The sequence below is a fragment of the Pinus tabuliformis genome, chromosome X, assembly GCF_031772625.1.
Source record: "Pinus tabuliformis cultivar Carrire ecotype Pingquan chromosome X, CPIR1, whole genome shotgun sequence".
Taxonomy (NCBI): domain Eukaryota; kingdom Viridiplantae; phylum Streptophyta; class Pinopsida; order Pinales; family Pinaceae; genus Pinus; species Pinus tabuliformis.
Window position 1 is genome coordinate 1,246,751,301 of NC_142308.1, and position 23,286 is coordinate 1,246,774,586.

At 39.0% G+C, this 23,286-nt stretch overlaps 1 pseudogene; it reads left to right on the top strand.

Moving 5' to 3' along the window:
* The first annotated feature begins 1,516 nt into the window (after positions 1-1,516).
* The window catches only part of LOC149144490 (nuclear transport factor 2-like), a 103,289-nt pseudogene continuing 81,519 nt past the window's right edge, over positions 1,517-23,286 (top strand).

The window sequence follows — 23,286 nt, forward strand, 5'->3', positions numbered from 1 at the left end:
CAATGTGCCATTACGTTCACATCCTGATTGCGTTGAGAAGTGTAATAAAATTCAAGAAGTATTTCAGCGATTATAAAAATCGTGTGCAAAAGTTAAAGAATATCTAAAGGAAATCAATAATAAGGAAGATGATAGCAACAGTGAGGAAACAGAGCAATGTGAAGCAGGAGAAGAAGATTTTGACAAGAATGATGATAATGAAAATGAAGATGTTGCAGAAAATGATCAAGATAATGATTCTGATGAGGCTGATATAAATCAAGATGAGGACTATCTTGAGGAACCAGAAGATGAACAATATCATAACAATGAGGAAGAATACATTGATGATGATGAAGAGGAAAGTGTGGAAGAAGAAAATACTTTTGATGAAGAAATTGATATGAATATGGAAAATTTTGAAGAAGAGGTTATGTCAAATATGAATTATGATAGTGAAGATGAATGTGTGGCTTTGCATGTTTTTTGGTGTCCTAATACCCAGATGAAAAAAGAAATTTTAGATCCTATCCCGAAGCACTTTTCTAAGTATGAGGAGCAGCCTCTAGCAATTCCTGAATGTTTTACATCAAATTTTACAAAACATATTCATAGGACATTTAACACTCCATAAATTGTAGCTATTTAGTGGGTTGTTGTGCATATTGTTGTTGGTATGAATGGAGTTGGATCTGCTAGGTAGCAAGAGCCTTGGCCTTTCACCTTGGTATCAAACACACTAAGAGGGGAGAGATTCGGGTCAGACAAAAAGGTTGAAAGATACTCTTTGAAGCAAGAATTCAAGGAAAAAATGAAAATGAAAAAGTTCAAGATGATGCTAGAAGCTAGGGCAACCCTTCCTATAGCAGAATCAAAGACACAATTACTTGAATTGATGAGAAAGAATGATGTTGTTGTTGTTAGTGGCGAGACTAGGTGTGGGCAAACAACTCAGGTTCCTCAAGTTACCTGGTCTTGTTGTTTGTCTAACATCAGAGAAGATGCCAATTTACAATCTTTGCAATGGCAACTCTTTCGTGATCTGTTGAGTATGGATCTACTCCTTCCAATTGGCCAGCACAAGTGAATTATATGAAATAGTTTAAAAGGGCTAAAAGTTTTGATTATTTGTGATGATGTGGATGGTGTGGAAAAAACCAAGAGTTTACTGGATGTGCATGTGCTGGAACATGGTAGTAAGATCCTAATAACATGTTATGACATGTATATATTTAGAGGTTCTTTTGTAGATACTTTGTTGTATGATGAAAAACCATTGCAGAAAAAGCATGCCCAAGAAATCTTCTACCGTCGTGATTTCCTTCAATCAAAGCCATTTAAAGGATATGAAGATTGGGTGGAAGAGTTCTTGAGAATTTATAGGGTTTTTCCTTTATGCTTAAAAGTGTTAGGGAAAAATTTTGTCAACAATCTCGACAAAACATATTGGGAGAGGCAGTTGGAGAAGTTCTCTCAAGTGTCGCCATTGCAAGAGGCAAACATTGTAATAAATACACTAAAAGTGGGTTATCAAGATATGGGAAATGAAGAAAAGGAATTACTTTTAGATATTGGGTGTTTTCTTGTAGAAGAAGACAAAAAATTTGTGAATATAAATGATATGGACATTGATAGTGAGAATGAGGAAGTTGAAAATGATGTGAAAATCGAAGTTAATGATGAAGTTTTGATGAAGATGTTTTATGATGAAAGTGACAAAAACGAAGGCATGAAGTCCAGAAAAGGGCATGTTGAGGCCCCATTGATGGAAATGCCCACTAAGGATGTAGAAATTTTATCTGAGTGGATTCCTATGAATCTTGTATCAAACCAATCAAGGATTTCTGTAGAAAACGAAAGGGAAAAAAATCATACCAACAAAGGGATTGTGTAGACAACAAGACAAATGCCAAAAAAACCTATTGAATGGCGCTCTATGAAAGCTGAAATGAAGGATTCCAAGAAGATCAACAAAGGGTCACTAATTAAGGCCTCATCCAAGGAATCACTCACTAAATATGGGATGGTTGCAACCACTATAGTAATGAAACAAGGACTCTCTATGAACTCTGAAATAAGGAACCCAAGAAGCCCTATAGAGTGCCAATAAAAACCATATCCAAGGAAATACCCATGACTAATGAATCGGCATATTCATTTTACATGATTGTTGTAAGTATTGTAATGAAGAAATTACTACTTTCTTTGAAAGTTGACAAGGACAAGTTGAAGAAGCCAAACAATGTAGCAATTTACATCTTGAAGGGCCAACCCTATTTTTTTTTATTTTTAAGAGTTGAAGGCTCTGGTGGCTGTGTCTTAGATCTTGGTTTAGAGGTTCTCTGTGCATATGTTTTTGTAAATTAAGCACAACTCCAAGACACAATTTTTTCAGCTTGAACTTGTTTTCCCCATGTCATTTACCATACAATTACAATCAAGTAAAAGACAAGTTCATGCATTGCGTAAAAGACAGGTTTAGGGTTACGATTTCACCGCGTTCTGTGAAACAGAAAACTAGATTCCATGACACTCATCTACGTGGCAATGTAAATTCCGGGTCGGTCAGTGTATTGATCCATCATTCCTTTTTGATCCGGTGTATCTATTCGTCATCGATTCATATTCGTTGAATTCAATTAATGACATATATTTTAGGTTCTATCCTTGCTATAAATTGTGGAGACCCATAAATGACTTCTACTACATGAGTTTTTTATGAACAGGGGAACGAAACATCATGCTTATCTCCCAGCTCAATTCAATATTATGGTTTGGGACTTGAAAATGGACCATATACAGTATACCTATAGTTTGTAAAAACACAATTTCGAGAAACATAGAGCTAGCAGAATCTTAGAAGACATGTTTTTCATGTTTATCAATGAGACCTACTTGAAGAATTTTGTTGCCTGACATGCCATAAGAATTTATTTTTGCTTGTGGAAAAACTTGTGAACAGTTATTGAACCGATGTTTCGAACTAGCTTAGTGAGTCCATCATAAATTCTACCAACCTGTATGGACTCTCTCTTTAATGCCATAAGAAGCAGACAACATCGTTTCTGCGCAAAGTAGGAGCACCGGAAGCATTTATTTGGTACACAATTGGACTGTGAGATTGGTATCTCGACCAACTTATCTGATAGTGACCACATGTGTGGCATCACTGTTTCCATTTCTGGGGGATTTTATGAATCTCACAGGCGCACTCAGCACCTTTCCGTTGGCATTTGTACTGCCAAACCATATGTATAATAAAGTGAAAGGAAATGATTCAAGTTTATTACAGAAATCATGGCATTGGCCACATGAATTACAAGCACAGGATGAAGATGTAACTCCACTTAGTAAAGTATCGTTCCCTGCCCTCAAGCTATGTCGACCGAAAGGTCAACAGGTTCGGCATCGATTCAATGGGAGCAGTGCATATAGTGGTAGTCAATATATATATATATATATATATATATATATATATATATATATATATATATATATATATATATATATATATGAACTGCATCATACACCATTTCGTGGTCAATATAGGTAATACACCAAAAACGTAAACAATGTGTACAACCTGGTGGGCTTAGTGGGCTTCGTATATATATATATATATATATATATATATATATATATATATATATATATATATATATATATATATATATATATATATATATATATATATAACCTGGGGTCCAGCCAGCGTTCTGGTGAATTACATATGCCGAGATAACAAACACAAGATGAAGAAAAGTGAATTACATATGCCGAGATGACAAACACAAGATGAAGAAATTGTTAGCAATACAGCGTTGAGGACAAAGCTTCTGAAGGAAGGGGCTATGTTATGAATATAATTCATAACAAGTAAATAAATAAATAAAATGTAAATATTAAATAATTAAATACTGGTTATGTTAGATAGTCATTAATTAAGTGAAAATGCATGTCTAAAAGACATGCCCAATCACGAAAGGACACTTGCTTAGGTATATATATGCAGGGCCTCATTGTAACATTCATCACGTATACATTTTTATATATAATAAATTATTATTACAAAATAACTCTTGCATATTTTTACATTCAATCCAACAAGCTATCAGTTTTGATGCTTCAAATGGAGAAACAATGAATGCGCTCTCATATATTATCTCCTGTTAGTAGAATCAGAACTAATACATAGACATATATATATAGCTTTTCAGGATAGTTACAATTGTTTAATTGTCTGACCAGACACCATAACTAATTCGACATTAATTAACTCTTTTGATTTTTGTTGTAACAATGTATGTCTATCGACTTGAATTGGGATAGTCGACCTCCTCCAACAGAATCCAAGCTTGATGAGATGCTATGGACTTCATTATTTCTACGTTGAGGCAAAGATCAAGAGGGAGTTGATAATTCCTTCTAAACCTCAACAACTTTTTTCTTAATCAAAAGATAAGTACTTCATGTTTTTTTCTCCCATGACTATTATCATTTTTTGGTCAACCTCTTGTCTTTGTATTTTTTTCTTCTTGGATATAATTGTTTCTTCCATAGTCTCCTAAATGAGCTTTGCACATACATTGTGAAGGTTTCCAAGGCAATGTTCTTGCAAGCAAATGGCAGCAACAGGAAGAACAAAGAAAAGTTCGTGGCACAAGGGTTATCCCAGTAAGAGGGAGTGGAATATAAGGATATGTTTGCTCCAGTATTTGATGGATTGGTTTTTGTCTATCCTAAGGGCTTGAGAATAAACTCAGCAACTGTGATTGGTGTTTGAGAGGAAGAAATTGTATAAACATCTCGGACCATGCCAAATGACAGGGAGAGCTTCTAGTTCCAAGGGAGAAGAACATCAAGGAGAGTGGAAGGAGTATCTTTCCTAGAGGATGTCATGGGTTGAGATGATCCAGGTGGATGTTGTTGCCCACCCACATATCCCATTTGGACCCCCACAACTATCTCTTTCAGTTTTTTCAGTTTCCTAAATTGTAGCACATTTTACTATTTTTAGCAGTTTTTCGGGTCCTGAACTTCCAGAGCCATTTTGAGGCCCTAAACGACGTTTTTTTGGGAAATATGGGGGCAACATGGGTCCATGGACCAATGTTTCTCTTCCCAAAGTGGTATTTCTCGGGTAGATCTTTCTAACGAGCTATTGTACACGTCAAACGGAGATTGTATTCCAAAGTTACGACCTCGGGAAAGTGATGTTCCAATTTACCCAAACGGGGCCCACAATTTGGCGTTTCATCTTCTAGGGTTAGGTTTTGGGATGTTAAGGGTTTTCCACTGTTTCTAAATAATAAATAGGCCTTCGAGCCTCATTGTAACACAATTTAGAGGCATGTAGCCACCACATCTCTTCTCAGAGCCAAGCTACCATCGCCCTAGCTGTTTATTTCCATTTTCTGTTTGTAAGCATATCTCAGTATTTTACATTAATGAAATGAAGTATTATTTCCGCAGCATCTCTATGTTTATGGTTATCTCTGTAATTTGTTGCTTTCTTATTTAAATATGGATCGTGAGATTTTCAAGATGCTCAGAGACCAAAGGTCCTAGGAGAAGTGTGCCTTTCTTTGAGGAGACTATGTCAAATATCAGAAGGACTTGATTATGTGATAGTAGGCGTGGAAAGAGAAAAATAACTTGCATACATGAAAGTGGGAGTAGTAAGAGAAGAAGGACTTGCATAAATGACAAAGGGAGCAGTAGTGGAAGGAGGATTTATTTTCATGACAGAGGAAGCATCCAAGATTACCATAGGAAGGTCTGCTTCAATGTTACAGGGAGTTGATCTTGAAGATTGAAATTATAGATTATGGAAAAATACACTATTTCTTGGGATTAATGAATCATATTCCATGGATCTCATGATGTACAAGAAATTTAATGGATCCTTGATGTGCTTAGTTAACACCAAGCCTAACTTGGCAGTGAACAACTTGAGCTAATATATGATTGAGTCGAGACAGATACATTGGGTTGCAGTAAAGAATGGTCAAGATACTTTTGTGTTACAATAGATATGGTTTGAGACATGTCTTAGGTGGTGAAGTGAGGTTGTAGGATATATAGATTCAGATTGGGATGGGAGTGCAAAGGACAAAAAGAGCACATCAGGGTGCTACTTTAGCGTCTGATCAACTATGATATCTTGGATTAGCAAGAAGTAGACTTTTATCACACTCAGTACAACAAGATTAGAGTATATCATAGTTTGATCACAAGTTGTGAAGCATTGTGACTTCAAAAGATTCTTGCAAGACTCCTTGATCAAGACACTTTATCTAAGACATGGTGCAAAGAGGAGCAATGGAGCTCCATTACATATACATGGATGAGAAAATTGAAAACATTCTCACCAATTCTATGTCTAAAGTGAAGCTTTTATAGTTTGGAAACAAGCTTGATGTGATGGAGAATATATCCCTCATTGAGAGGGAGGGTTTATGTCTTTGCAGGATTAGGTAGACCATCTTGTGAAGCCATAAAGTACTTTGGCTTGGTCACAAATTTCTTTGACCAAAAGAGAAGGATACATTCACCTAAGAAGCCAAAAGGACTTGGTTGGGTCATAAAGGGTGTTGAATAGATGTGAATGGCCTAGGGAAATTACAAGATTGGATTGATATTCTCCTAAGAATCCAAAAGGACTTGGCTAGGTCATAAAGGACTTTGACCAGAGGAAATATATGTAATTCACCTAAGAAGCCATACAGGATTTTGGCTAAGGGTGAATGGTCCAAGGGTATATTCTCTCCTGAGAAGACAAAAGCACTTGGCTAGGCCATAAAGGACTTTGGCCAAAGAAGATTAATACATTTATCTGAAAATCCATAAATGGATTTAGCCATATGTAAAGATCCCTAGATACTCACATTTTCCACTCTAGGATGGAGTAATATATATATATACACACACATCAACACAGCAAGCTCATGAACTTTTCTTATGAAGGAGAAATTTCAACTAAGGGGAATCATACATACATCAACACAGCAAGCTCATGAACTTTTCTTATGAAGGAGAAATTTCAACTAAGGGGAAATTTATTGTAACCAAGCTAAATACCTCCCTCACTAAAAGGGAGTATTGATCTTTGTGTAGCATTGGGATTTATTCCCACATTCCAAGAGGCCTCTTAAGTCATCTTAAAATATTTATGAAAATAAAAATAAAACATGAAAGTTTTATTGGGCTTCGTGTGGGATCAAAAAGGACAAGTCGACCCAAATCATGAAGGAACGTGTGTGTGTGTGTGTGCATTCAATGTGACATCATTTTGGTCAATCATTATCATCGTCTCTCTTCTATAGCAGCCATACATGGGAACAAATAGAGGATGAATTGACCGAAATTTGGATTTTGATTTTGGCATAAATTTCTAGACAAATTAGAATTGTAAACCTTACTGAAGAAAAATTCTTGTAGAAGAAGAGTTGATGGATTTTCTCCCAGGTTTGGGTTTCTCAGGGAAAATTTTGTTGTCTTTATTGTGCATGTTTGTATATTTATGATCTTACTCTTTTAATGGCATTACTGTTGAAATATTTTTTGTATAATTGCTCAATAACATTAGTGGCATAAGATAAATTGTATGAAGATTAATAGATAGTAATTATCATATTAGAAGATTTGTTTCTATTAATAATCTTGTAAAAAAATCAATACGTCATGAGCAAGAAAGAGAATTTTTCGCTAATAGAGAAGATACTTACTGGAACTTCAGAGTTGATTGAAGAGTTTCAGGGTAGAGAATAAAAGGCTCATTAAAATCCAAAAGAACAGGAAAAGTTGAACACAATGTTGCTAAAACACTTTTCATACATCAAAGAGTTGTTGCAACAAGCATCAACCTTTGGAGATACAGAGGAATGTCATGATGACAAGGTGAGAAAGGAACATCATAACGTTGGAGAGAAAAGAATGTTAGCTTTGTGTTGGAATTTTGGAGAGGCACATTTGAGGAAAGATTGCCCTAACAGACAATGTTATATACCTAGGGGGGATAATATGGGGTACCTCCCTTGGTACCCCATATTAATTATAGATCTGATATAAAAGTATAAGATAATGCAAAGAAACCCATAAATAATATGAAATGCTTCTTTATTATCAAACCCTTAAGGTAGGTGCTATAGACATTTTTGTGCCTCGCGACATGGAGCATGGAATTTCAATAATTACAGGGATCCTCAATCCCTAAACATGTTGTTCTTACCCCTAAAAGAGCAAGGTCATCAAACAACAACACTTCCAATCAGTTCTCCACCTGAAAACACTTCAAAACAGGCTTATTTTGGATCATGTCAGCTGCTCCACTGAGCATCTACGCTGGAATGCAACTGCTCCTCCTTGTACCTACGCTGGAAGTCAAATCTAATGAAGGCTACCTGCGCTGGAAGAGATTTGCCAAGTGGCACAGTCATTCTGCAAGGTGTCAATTGCCCAGGAACCTTCCAAACTGACACTTGGTTCATGAGATTCGCCTTGTGATGAGTAAGAGGTACTTGATCACCATGTGTAAGCAAGGATCTCCAAGTGGACTCAGGAACTGAAGTTTAACTGAAGAGGGAGAGGACACAAGGCAGCTTCATGTCAGTCTCAAGCTGACTCATCCTCTCTTCTTCTCTCCTATATATAGAGCTCTTCTATGAGGTCTAAGGAGGCTGGAATTTTGTGTAAAGCAAGGAAGTGCTGGTGGTTTACAGTCAGAGCTATTGGGTGATTGTTTTACTAGAGGTGAAGAGGAGACTTCTTGCTGCTGGGGAGGTGCTGCTGGATTGGAGCCATCAATGGTTGTAACCTTCTCAGAACCCTGTTACTTCTATCAATAAAGTTTTGCATGTTCTCCTATATACTTGTATTGCATTGATGTATTGTATTTACTTGTATATTTGATTCACTCTAATCCATGCATCAGTTATGAGTACATGTATCTTGTAGTTTCCTCTCTTGTTTTGTGCAGGATCTGTGTGTAGCTGGACCGGCAAAGAGAGAAAGGAGCTGGGAACAAGAGACAAAGAGAGAGGATAAGGATCGACTAAGCGAAAGACACCAGGTTGGTTAATCTGTTCTTCCTTCTCTCTGTACTTTCATAAAGGAAAACATCAAAGCTTTACTTTCAGTTGTTGCTAAAGACTGTCACCTTTAGAGTAGGGATAGGGTCATCCGCGTCGGATACTTTTCCCCACAACAAACTGGCGACTCCACTGGGGAGCCTAGTATCTTGTTGGTGTTTGTAGTATTTTTCTATTCATTTCTCGAAGAAAAGAGTACCAAATCGAAAAGCTTTTGACTATATCAAAAGCGAAGTAGAGGGTCTGTTACTCTTGCTCATTTGCTGAGCAAATTCAAGATTTGAAGAGCTAATCTACAAAAGACTCTTTACTCTTTGTGATAAATCTTCATCCTCTTGATCATCCCTTAGCCTGTACTTGACCTATAGCTTTTTATTTCAGCAAAAACAGTGCATTTTTGAGCTTTTTATGACCCGGAAAACTTTGTAGACGCAACTCTCGTGTCCCAGAGCAGGCTGTCCACAGGCAGTCTGCATTACAGCGCAGGTACTCCCTTCGGGAACTGTGCTGAGAGTCAAACTGACAGACCAGAGCCTGCGCTGGTCCAGTTAGCCATTGTCTTGCTCAGTTTTCCCACTGTGTCTTAGCCCTGTTTTCACTGATTTTTGTTGATTGCTTGCTGATCATTGTACTTGCTGTAAACCATTTTCCTTGACATTATTCCGCCTCAGTTGTGTGATGAAACTGTGAATGTTCTTTCAGTATTTCTTGTTTCAGTTACAGTTTCCCATTGTGAAAAGCGAACCAGTATAGCTGTGGCCTCTTAGATCCCGAACTGTAAAAGTGTCTGTGTGATCTTAAGAGCTAGTTTTATTACTGTTCATGGCTGTTTGAGTTTGTTTACTTTTCATTTTATGGTTTGAATTCGTATATTTTTAGTGTCAAAACAAGTACCTGTAAGGTGTCTTTTCATTTTAGACGAAACTTGTTTGTCTACGCTTCAAATTGAATTCGAAAATTATACAACAATTTCCTTTTGTCTACATCAACATTAAGGGAAAAGAAAAGAAATACATGCATCTTGCATTTGCATTTTTGATAAGTTTGCGTGTCTGATCTAGGAGAAAGTGCATTAGTTTGTGCTTTGTGCTCTGTGTGGAAAGATGGTTTTTCTCTCCCCTCAGTAGTTAGGATTTTCAAAGCTAAAAAGATTGTGAAAGCTTGCTTATCATTTTAGCTGCATTTAGGAATTTGTACCAATACATCTCGTGGTGATCCTGAAAGACAAACTGATAAACAAGATCAACTTAAAATATATTGAATGAATCTAAAAATGCATTGTAACATAACGCTCACAATAGAGGTCTAGGTAGAGACGTGTTCCGGCGTCGTTAAACGTAGTGACTGTCGATCTCTACGAAGGTGGGTGATTCCTCCTGAGGGACGATAGCACTAATACGGACTTGAGCTCCCGCGTACCGTCGCGTATATTGGGAGACCCCTATAGGCAATTATCCTTTATCCTTAGGAAGCCGTGTCGACCGCCCTACTGATCGCGATGCAGTGAACACAGCATTCACGAAGATCGACCACCCGTACCGTAAAACGTATTCTGTGGTTTCGCGAAATGTTTGGCACACCCTCTGCCTAGATCTCCAGAGCAGTTTCTTTTGGCCTTTTTCAAACTCTATAACTGAAAAGGTCCAACCGAGCATTTGTCACTTCGGGCTCGTTAATACATCGAAGGCGACTAGAGTCATCTTTAGCTTTTTCTCGACTCTTAAAATATGAAAAAGCAAAGTTGTGTCTAAAAGCGTCTAATAAAATTCATTCAATACGGAAACATAATTCCCCTTTTTGTATTTTAGTTGATCAAGTAATCCGCAACCGTGGAAGAAAGTCAATTAGAACTCCGTCGTTCGAGGAGACTCGCGAGTCAACTTTCTTTGTCTCCAGAACCGAGAGTAGTACGGACGAAGCAAACTCGCTTGACCGGGTCAAAATCTCCCATTAAAGTTAGAACAACAGTTCCAACTACATCTGAGATTCTGGTCACTCCTAATATTTCTGGAATCCCTGCCTCTATTGAAGAAGTTCAACAGCGACAGAGGGACAGTTGTACTGATCCTAGTCTGAGGACAAGTACTTGCATAACTGAACTAGTTCCATCTGAAACCGGTCCACAGAGTCTTATTGCTCAAACAACTGTCGTTGTCGAAGCAACCCCTTCTTCGGCACCAGAAATCTTTTACGGACCTGACGGTCTTCCTCTTCCTCCTGGTCTGATTGCAATAGAGGAAATCATAGAGGACCAGCAAGCAAATACTCCAACTCATTTTGGAGTAGGCACCACTCTTTTTCCTTCTGCATCAGAAGTTTGTCCATCGCCAGTGGAAGTTCCTGTAGAATCGTTAGGCAGTTTATTGGATAGACTTAAAATGTCTAAGCAACCGTCGACATCTAGGACTGTGCCAAATGACACAGCGACAGCAGAAGCTCCTGTTGTCACTCCGACGATGTTTGCCGGCATACCAGCTGTCCCGACTAGCTCTCAACAGCTAGAAGGAGTCCACACAGGGACTATTATGACAACTTGGTCTGTTCCAGTTTGTTCTTCCGGTATAATACCCGGTAATTCTTATGTTGAAACTAGACAAATTGATCCCTTTGGAAATCAATTTGGGCCATCTAGTCCTCAAAGGCAATCTATACCCTTGAGCTCCGGATTGTTACCGTATGGGGGGCAATATGCCCTTTCACTTCCCCCTCCGGGAGGATACCCATACGACAGTTTTCAACCACATTCAGGTTTGACTGAAGTTACGACGACTGGTTGGGTGCCTATGTTACCCCAACAACCGAGAGTTGTATATTCCATGCAACAATGTGTACCTATGTCTAGCATCCCGACGGCGCCATCAATTGTAACTGTGTCGCAAGTTCAATCGACGCCTGTTGTATGTCAACCCCAAGTAGTAATGCAACAGCCCCTTGACCCTGCAACACAACCACAATCGCCAACTGCCGGGACGACACAGATACAAACGGGAACAATACCCCCGCATCTTGGTCCGTCGGTTAGTATAGCACAACAAAACATGGCTTCACAACCATGGATGGTGCAATACCAACAACCTCAGTTTCAACAGGTGTACCAGGGATCTGAGCAACAGATCTTTGCGAATAGTGGACAACCCTATATTCAGAACGGGTTAAATCAACCACTTTACAGTGGCCAAGCCCACCAACCATATCAGTCATATCAACATCAGTTGCATTATGCTGGTGTGCAAAGGCCTACTGCTCAGGCGATTCCATCGTATCCTGGGTACGCCTCGCTAAACCTGAATCAGCAGTTGCCATTCGTGGCGACCTTAGAATTACCAGATTTACATCGATTGACAAACGATCCAATCGCCTATGCCCATTGGTGGCCAGCGATTCCTCACAAACTTCCTTCGGACATTCCTAAATTCAATGGAAATCCGGGCGAAGACCCGTCGAATCATGTGATGACATTCCATCTGTGGTGTTCGTCGAATACCTTGAATGATGATTCGATAAGGCTTCGCCTTTTCCAGAGGACATTGACTGGTCCGGCGGCTAAATGGTATATTGAATTACCTAGAGCCTCGTTCGACAATTTTAGTTCCCTAGCCACGACTTTCTTAACACACTTTCAGTTACCTATAAGGTACGAAACTGGAACGGAGATCTTAACCAATTTCAAGCAGACAACGGCCACACATATATCAGATCATATACATGAGTGGCGTCGTCGTCGCAGAATGGTAAAAACCTATGTTCCAGATCAGCTATTAGCTGAGTGGTTTATAAAGTCGCTTCTTCCTGCTATAATAGAAGATGTGGCCAAGGGAGGCGTCGTAACAGAGGAGCAAGTTATTGCTCGTGCTCAATATTTGGACTTATTATATACTCAGTCGGGCACGCTCTATGACAAGATACCTGACGCCCCTAGACCGGAATTTTCAATTCCTCCCCCTCCTGGATCAAATAGTGACTCTCATGCCGGCGATGGTGTGATTGGCACTGCAAACGCAAAGTCAACACGGGATTCGTCTAAGAAAACCCGTAAGACTTCGAATCAAAATGCAAATGAAGAACTTCTTGCCTCGGAAGTAAGTGTCGTGTCGGACGACAAGGGCAAACAACTGAAGCAACCAGGGGGCAAGAAGAAAAAGAAAGGGAAACCCCCTTCGGGGTGTCATATATGCGATGAGGATCATTGGACAGCAGATTGTCCATACAAAGCTGAGCTTAAAAGATTCTTTAAGAGTCCGAAAACCTCAGCTGTGTTGACTGATCCGTTTCCTAATCCTGGTCAAAATCTGGTTGCTAATCAAAATGCTTCCCGATCCCAAGTGCTTATGTTGTCTACCTCAAAGTAGCAGAATAATGCTTTGACAAGGAATAAAGATTACGGGAATCCATGGCTGTCGAATAACAAGGCTAATGAACAACCTAGTAGTTCGACGACAGCTTTGACCAAAGTTGTGTCGCCCATCATTCCTGAACCAATGATAAAGTTGCCAAAGGGAGTAGTACACAAATCAACATTTAATCCTCGTGCCAAAATAGCACAGAATTATAATATAATAGAGGACCTGGCCCAATCGCCGTCCGCTATGTCGACACTTGAGGTACCGCAAAATTGCCCCTCCCAAGAGAAAACTTTATTATCAGCAATAGGTGGGATTGGCCCAATGGATTCCAATCTTGTGGCCTTTGTTCATAAAGGATATGACCCTAAGTTACCAGCTCAACTAGCTTTCCTTATTCAAGTGAAAGCCCTCAACAAAACTGTTCATCGAACAATTATTGATGAGGGGGCATCTACATGTCTTATGTCGATGAGTTGCTGGAAAAATTTAGGCTCACCACCCTTGTCGAAATCGTCAACGACGTTAAAAGCATTTGATGGACGATCATACACTCCATACGGGATTTTAAGTAGCTTGCAAGTTGAACTGGGGGGCAAAACAGTAGAAGTTGATGTTGAAGTAATCGATGGAAACCTCGATTACAACATCCTACTGGGAAGGCCCTGGATATATGCCATGGCCGCAGTTGTGTCGACCTACTTCAGGAAGATTGCATTCCCCTGTCAAGGAGGAATTACAGTCGTCGACCAACAAACTTTCCTCCCCGACAGTTCACAAGTTACGGGAAGCATTCCAATGATCCATGGAAGCAATCATTCACTTCAAAATATCGGAGTAGGTCTCCTAAAAGACCCTGCCTTAATGGGTACTTTTGCCCTACCGCCTGCAAGTAATCTGACGGAAGTGGCCACAGTGGAAACCTACAATATGAAATCTCCTATATCTAATGGATTCGGGAGATTCCTAAACATTTTGTCAGCATGGATCATCGCCCTAATGGAAATACTGTAAATACAGTGGGCTCCGAGGACGGTTCTTATCTCATGTCAACCTCGTTAAAAAATGAAACAAGGAGTCATGAGGATAGTTCTTGTACTATGTCAACCTCATTAAAAAATGAAACAAATCCCCTTTTCAAAATTCAAAGGTAAACCTTCATTCCAACCACCGAGTTGAATGCAATGAAGCTTGGGGGGCATGCACCTCGATTTGCATTATTATGCTGGGGGCATGCAAACTTATCTCCGAGCAGTTTTAGCACATAGTTCATGCTCGTTAAAAAATAAACATAAGTTTGAGCAGTGTTTTGGCGCATTCAAGCTCATTAAAAAATGAACCCATCCCGGTAAATAACCATTGTGTATGTAACCTCATCTGCCATAAAAGCCCTGGTCGTGTTTGCACCGTCACCTCCACTGTTCATTTGGCCGATCATTCACCTCCATTTGTGTGTTTACCTCTTTTGAGAAACAGCTGTGAAGAGTGATTTCACCTAGCCATCCTTGTGACACTGCCGTGATTGGAAAATTCCAACCTATACCTGGAATCTGCTGCTATCCCTGTTTATCACTCGTTTCTCGAAAGACGAGTCTTCTTTGAGCTCTTTTCACGGACTCGTAAAATATGAAAAGTTTGCCGAGTTTTGGCCTTCTAGCTTGTTAAACGACCGGAACGCTATCCCTCCTCTAGATTTTAATCTTTTTGGACCTGAGGGATTATTGCACAAAAGGATCGAGCGCTTGTCTTGTTCGGCTCGTTAAAAGTACCGAACAGCCATCCCTTTTGTATTGTTTTATACTTTTTCGGACTTAAGGGATTAGCTGACGAAAAAGGAATTATGGAGTTAACTTTCTGTACCTTTTCAGACTCTCTAAAAATGAAAAGGACCGAGTTATCCTTGTCGTTAGACTCGTTAAAATGATTAAATAGCGACAAACTTGTCTTTAGACGAGAACAAGTTTCCCTATCGCTAGGCTCGTTAAATCATAGCGATGGGCTTGCCCGAAGGGCAGGTTATAGAACAAGCATATGTTATCCTCCTCAAGCTTGACAAAAATAAAGAGGTAATGGTCAGAAATGACTGGGGAAAAATTGGGAGAACATCAAAGTTTAATGGTAGCAAGTCACTCTTGAACATGACACTTTTCCTCCGTACCACATCGGGTTGGGTTGTTTCATTCACCGGTCTCATCACCATGGTCCTCGCCACACCATCCACATTTGGGGTAATGCTACCGATCCATCGCATCAGCGTCGTTATATGTTCAAGAGGGGTCATTCTGAAAGTGTCAACCGTGTCCCATCCACTGCCATACATTATCCTTCATCCATTCATGATCGCCACCCTGAATCATATATCACAGTTTGTTTTCGCCTCCACTAAAATCATTAGCTCCGTTCCGTGTCATTGATGTGGGATTCATTAAGGCCCTCCTTTGACGGATCGCTTCTTGTCGACTTCAGCGCATTATCCAAGAAGTTGATCTAGGAACACCCCCATCAGTACTTTGAAGCTTGCATGCCTCAATGGCAAGTTTCTCACTTCCGGCGACAGTTATACATCAATGACCTTCAACCAGAAGATTTTGCATGGCGTTCGACGCCAAGTCCTTTATTCATGCCACGTGAATTGTACTACAGTACCTTGAGGGTCATCGTCATTATTGGTGATTCCTCTCGCGCTTGTTAACGGTTTTCATTATTGGCCGGTAATCAAGCGATGTCTTTCCATGTTCGACTTCAGCGAAATTCTCACATGGATCGACTTGTACTTAGAGTGAAGATCGAACGAGTTTGAATACCCCGGATCTAGTTTCATCCATCCGGGCTGCGATATATATTCAGGAAATATAAAAGCATTTGCCATGTACATCATTGCAGCAGATGATAATCCTATTCAAAGGATGATAATTTCAGCAGAAAATTATCAATCTACCTTCAGACGATCATTTGCTATATGTACCAAAATGTATTTATAAAGCTGAGCATGGGAATGTCCGCCTCAGATAGATCATGAAAATAGAATGAAAAATAATGTATTATATTGTATTGTATTACAGGGCACCTCCTCAGCACTGGAATGAACTTCGGACCCTCTAGATAAAGCATTTCACCCGATAAACGGCCTCATACTTTAGGGGGCAACTGTTATAGACATTTTTGTGCCTCGCGACATGGAGCATGGAATGTCAATAATTACAGGGATCCTCAGTCCCTAAACATGTTGTTCTTACCCCTAAAAGAGCAAGGTCATCAAACAACAGCACTTCCAATCAGTTCTCCACCTGAAAACACTTCAAAACAGGCTTATTTTGGATCATGTCAGCTGCTCCACTGAGCATCTGCGCTGGAATGCAACTGCTCCTCCTTGTACCTGCGCTGGAAGTCAAATCTAATGAAGGCTACCTGCGCTGGGCGAGATTGGCCAAGTGGCACAGTCATTCTGCAAGGTGTCAATTGCCCAGGAAGCTTCCAAACTGACACTTGGTTCATGAGATTCGCCCTGTGATGAGTAAGAGGTACTTGATCACCATGTGTAAGCAAGGATCTCCAAGTGGACTCAGGAACTGAAGTTTAACTGAAGAGGGAGAGGACACAAGGCAGCTTCATGTCAGTCTCAAGCTGACTCATCCTCTCTTCTTCTCTCCTATATATAGAGCTCTTCTATGAGGTCTAAGGAGGCTGGAATTTTGTGTAAAGCAAGGAAGTGTTGGTGGTTTACAGTCAGAGCTATTGGGTGATTATTTTACTAGAGGTGAAGAGGAGACTTCTTGCTGCTGGGGAGGTGCTGCTGGATTGGAGCCATCAATGGTTGTAACCTTCTCAGAACCCTGTTACTTCTATCAATAAAGTTTTGCATGTTCTCCTATATACTTGTATTGCATTGATGTATTGTATTTACTTGTATATTTGATTCACTCTAATCCATGCATCAGTTATGAGTACATGTATCTTGTAGTTTCCTCTCTTGTTTTGTGCAGGATCTGTGTGTAGCTGGACCGGAAAAGAGAGAAAGGAGCTGGGAACAAGAGACAAAGAGAGAGGATAAGGATCGACTAAGCGAAAGACACCAGGTTGGTTAATCTGTTCTTCCTTCTCTCTGTACTTTCATAAAGGAAAACATCAAAGCTTTACTTTCAGTTGTTGCTAAAGACTGTCACCTTTAGAGTAGGGATAGGGTCATTCGCGTCGGATACTTTTCCCCACAACAGTAGGGCAACACCATACATTCACTCCTTAAGGAAGGAGAGCACTCCACAAGCCATATGCTCGTTCATACAATATTACTTCTCTTCATCTTCATATCCCTCCATGTGGAGTCTCTAGCCTTTCTATAGGCCTCATACATACAATACCATGCATCATTACCATGGTTTCCTCATACCATCAACTAATACCATGGGCCCATTACATTATTATTAACTACTTGTGGTCCCTTACATGACATGGGTTAACCACCTTATTTATTACTATGGCCCATCCCATTATTACATTATTACCTTGGGTACCTCCCTTGGTACCCCATATTATCCCCCCTAGGTATATAACATTCCACCCCCCTAAGCATGTTTCGTCCCCGAAACATGGGAAGAACACAAATAATAAGATCTACTCAAAAGAGTAGTCCACTGGTACCATGCACGTGCATCTAGCCATCCAAGAGAAAGGTGAACCCTCGATCTCGTTGGTGCCTCACTCGCTTGAGATGGAAGTTGACCGTGGCAGCTCTTCTGTGTTGATGTGTAGTGGGTGGATCTTCTCTCCTCGCTATCCGTCATGTGACTACTTGGTTTCCATCTTGATTGTCTTGCGGGGTGATGTGGGTGATGATATGTTGAAGTTTTAACCCACGATGGCTTTTGCTTGACTTCACCCTGTTGTGGTGCCTGTTGTGGTGTCTTCTTTTTCAATATGAATTCAACCACTGAGCCCTCCTCTGATGTATCATCACCTGTAAATTTTTCTTCTGCAGCCTCTGTTTGTGTTTGATTGTCAATCATCAAAGGCTCATCATCTGATATGTCAGTCCCTTGAACATCTTCTGCTTCAGCCTCCCTGTGCTCTACCTGTTTATGGATGGAAATATCCTGTAATGTAATTTTCTTCTTTTTATACCATAGCTTCAGGAATTTCTTTTGCACATTAATATTGATAGTACCCACAGATTCCATCCAAGGATATCCCAAAACAACATCGATATTATCCATCTCTGAAGCATAAAAATCACCATGAAAAACATACTTATCCATAGAAAGCTTCAAATCCTTATAGATTTGAACATCCTTACCATCAATCTTTGTATGTTCAATTTGTTTTGCTGGGACTTGCAATTTTTTTGCCAAATTAACACTGATAAAATTATGTTTACAACTAGGATTGATAGAAACAATGATCTTCTCTTTCTGAATCAATCCATGAATCTGCAATAAGGATATAATAGTAGGAAATAACCCTTTAGGTTTCATGGTCTCCTTCTTTTCTGTAAAAATAAAATCTTTGCTAGGCAATGTGACCTGACGAGCTACCTGGCAAGCCTCCTTCCACATGGGAGGGTGGTGAAGTAGAACTTGAGCTTTGATGGCTTCTTTAAGACCGTTGATAAAACAAGCCTTGAAGAATGTATCTGGGAGACCCTTAGTGCGGAAGGCTAAGGCTTCAAAAGCGGTAATATATTCCTCCATTGTACCAGTGTGTCAGAGCTTAGTGAGACGACCCAAAAAAGAGTTTTCCTGTTCAAAGCGATCTAAGCCCGCCATCACAAAAATATTGGCGAAAAATTGAAATGGTCACAGATCCATAATATTGCTCAGAATCCATATTATAACCTATTTTTAGAAATGTAACAACCATTCTGCATCTACCCATGTGATAGAAATCCTGATTCAGACACTGGAATTTCATATCTGCGCTGCCACTCTCCCGGCGTCACCCAAAATTTCTGCAAAAAGAGCTGATTTTAAATCAGCGATATCTCCCTCATCCGGACTCCGATTCGACTGATTTTTTTTTGAAATCATGTGTTTTTTCACAAAGATTCCAGATCTACAATTATATTTTTCAGATCTGGTGCCAAGAGTTCTAGATCTGCGCCGCAAATTCGCTGCCCTGAAAATTGTCTGCAACCCCACTGATTTTTTTAAATCAGCGATATCTCCTTCATCCGGACTCCGATTCAACTGATTTTTTTTTTGAATTTGGGTATTTTTTCACAAGGAATACAGATATGCAATTAGATTCTATAGATCTACCACCAAAACATACATATCTGACCTGCAACTCGCCGCCCCAGAAACCCTGCAAAAATGAAAAAAAAAAATCTCCACGGTTTGCCCAAGAAAGAGCTCTGATACCAATTGTTGTAGCTCTGATACCACTTGTTGTAGATTTAACCCAAAAATATTATAGATATGATATAAAAATATAATATAATGCAAATAAACCCAGAAATAATATGAAATGCTTCTTTATTATCAAACCCTTAAGGTAGGGCACCACCATACATTCACTCCTTAAGGAAGGAGAGCACTCCACAAGCCATATGCTCGTTCATACAATATTAATTCTCTTCATCTTCATATCCTTCCATGTGGAGTCTCTAGCCTTTCTATAGGCCTCATACATATAATACCATGCATCATTACCATGGTTTCCTCATACCATCAACTAATACCATGGGCCCATTACATTATTATTAACTACTTGTGGTCCCTTACATGACATGGGTTAACCACCTTATTTATTACTATGGCCCATCCCATTATTACATTATTACCTTGGGTACCTCCCTTGGTACCCCATATTATCCCCCCTAGGTATATAACATCCTCATCTCTTTTTTTATTACAAATTATCGGTGCATGTGCCTTGAATTCACATGAACTATTCTTCCTCTTTCATTGTCTGTTATATACCTAGGGGGGATAATATGGGGTACCAAGGGAGGTACCCAAGGTAATAATGTAATAATGGGATGGGCCACAGTAATAAATAAGGCGGTTAACCCATGTCATGTAAGGGACCACAAGTAGTTAATAATAATGTAATGGGCCCATGGTATTAGTTGATGGTATGAGGAAACCATGGTAATGATGCATGGTATTGTATGTATGAGGCCTATAGAAAGGCTAGAGACTCCACATGGAGGGATATGAAGATGAAGAGAAATAATATTGTATGAACGAGCATATGGCTTGTGGAGTGCTCTCCTTCCTTAAGGAGTGAATGTATGGTGTTGCCCTACCTTAAGGGTTTGATAATAAAGAAGCATTTCATATTATTTATGGGTTTCTTTGCATTATCTTATACTTTTATATCAGATCTATAATATTTTTGGGTTAAATCTACAACAGAGGAAGCATCCCCTGAAGCTCTCTAAAATACTGAAAAGTTCTTTCTTGAACTATTTATAGGGATATTGGAATTTGGAGGTTATTATCAACCTTGGAAAGGATTATAGCTAAAATTTTGTGCATATATTGGTGATGGACAGACTTAACACTAGAACTCAAGGGATTGATTTGTTGTTGGCTAATGGATGAGGTGTGAAGGGAATGTTTTGCAAGTGTTTGTTGTTATTTTTGGCTACAAGTTTCTTGTTGTTTTTTCTTGTTGACTTTGAGCAAGACCATGTTGCCTTGTGTTGTTTTCCTTTATTGTTGTTGTGCTCTTTTCACTATTTTCATTCTTTGTTCTTGCCTCTTGAGGTTTGGTCTTGGTTTGTTTGTTGGGTTTGGGAAGGGAAGGAAAATGAGCTCATGGAGAATAGCTAGATAAAACCCAACTGAAAGTCAAGACCCTGATTAAAACATATGCATAAGATAAATGGCACTATATGGGAGAAGAAGATAATGGACCAGCTAGGTGGATCTGGATGGGTCCACACAAACAAAGTGGACAATTACATGATAGTTATGAAAGTATAAGAAGCAAGTTTCCTTAACTGAAATTGTGTATGGATGATGTGTGTTGTATGTATTTTGTCTTCTATGAATATGAGGAAGATGAGAAAGTGAAATAAAGGTATGAGGATGCTAATAAGTCTGAAAGGTCATTAGTTGAGAACCATGTTAGTAGTAAGATAAATTATTAATCTATAAAAATATGATCATTGTGTGAATGGTATAAAAATAGGATTTGTGCTTACCATTTTTTGGGTATCAAAGTGAGGTTACTTAATGGATTCCATGATGTATGGAACACCATTGGGAAAGTTGGTAGGAATGACCTATTGTTGATAATTATCATTATTATTATGTTATGTTTGTGCTCCTAATATTTGTTGTGAGCATGAAATAAAATGACAACGTCTAGAAATTGATTGTGTATGCTTAGCATGGATGAGGATATGTTGAAATTGAATGCAAATGAAGATACATTTATGAAATTTTCATTGAAATATATGAATGGTTGGCTTGGTGAATTTATGGATAATGTGTGGGGTTGAGATTATTTTAGGAACTGTTGAGTATTACAAGAAGAAGAATGTTATCATCTAGTTGAACCCTTCAAAAGGCTTCAACTGAAAGTTGGTAGTGAAAACCAAGAAAATAAGGAAAGTAGTAAGAATAGGTAAAAAGGGTAAAGTGTTGGAAATAACACTGAGAGGGGGGTGAATCAGTATTAGTCAAGTCAATAATATTTTTTCTTTTCATACTCAAATTTATATATGCTACTTCACTGAAGGTAACCCGCGTGTACATGCAACTGTGTTTAAGGAAACAATCGTATATCCAACAAACTAATGATTCAGTTAATTCATCATATGTTGATCTTTAGTATGTGCATCGGTACTTTATTAAACATTAAACAATAACCATGTGTAGTTAATAACAAAATGAAACATCACACATAAGCAACACACATGAACACCAAGATTTAAGGTGGAAACCCAATGTGGGTGAAAACCACCTGCTGTTGTCATCTCTGTCTGCTTTTAATAATAAGAAAATATGTTTTCAACATTCTACTAGTGCAGACTCATACTAGTACGCAGGCTTCTACCTGCAAAAGGTTACTACCTTCTCTCGTTCTCAAAATTCTACTAGAGGGAGCTACAACCCCCTAGCTCTTGTACTAGTCGATATGTTTACTAGTACATAAGCGTCGACCTACAGAAGGCTACAACCTTCTCTCTTCCTCCAAGGACCACGTTTCATAAATTTTCAGACTGGATGCTCCTGGTACACAACAATACACATGAAGGCTTCATTTCATCTAATTTTCATACCAGACCCATTATCAACATTGAAGCTCAAAATCAATCACCACTACACTACAACCATCAAATACGTCTACATTAACCAATCATTGAAACTCAAACATAAATCTATAAATCACCCATAAATGAATCACTAAAAGCCCATCGTCATTGAAGCAAATCAAAAACAATCAATCTAAACATTTAGTATACTGTCATCAAACTATAGTCACCAAAACACAGAGCATAACCCAAAATTGTGCAACAATAGTCAGATCCACCTGTAACTTCAAATATCATATTACATAATGTATATGCTACTTAAATGTGTTGAACTAGCTTGTATACGTGCTTTTATCAAAGACAACCAACGTATATGTCTGTAAATATTAATTCATAATTTTGCAGCTATTCCAGACTTCAGCCATACCCAGATCATAACATTTACAGAACAACACATGCGTCAGTATTCAGATCTAGACTATACATGATCAAACCATATAATGATAATTCATTTCAAGCCTTAATATCATGATCCATCATTAGATCTTATCCCTCATCAACCGCTAAGGTTCATCCTTGGTTCAGATCAAGCACAACACCATAAGCCAATAACCTGCATACTAGATCTCACATTTCATCAGATATTCGATACTTCACACCTTGGCCTAATGATCTT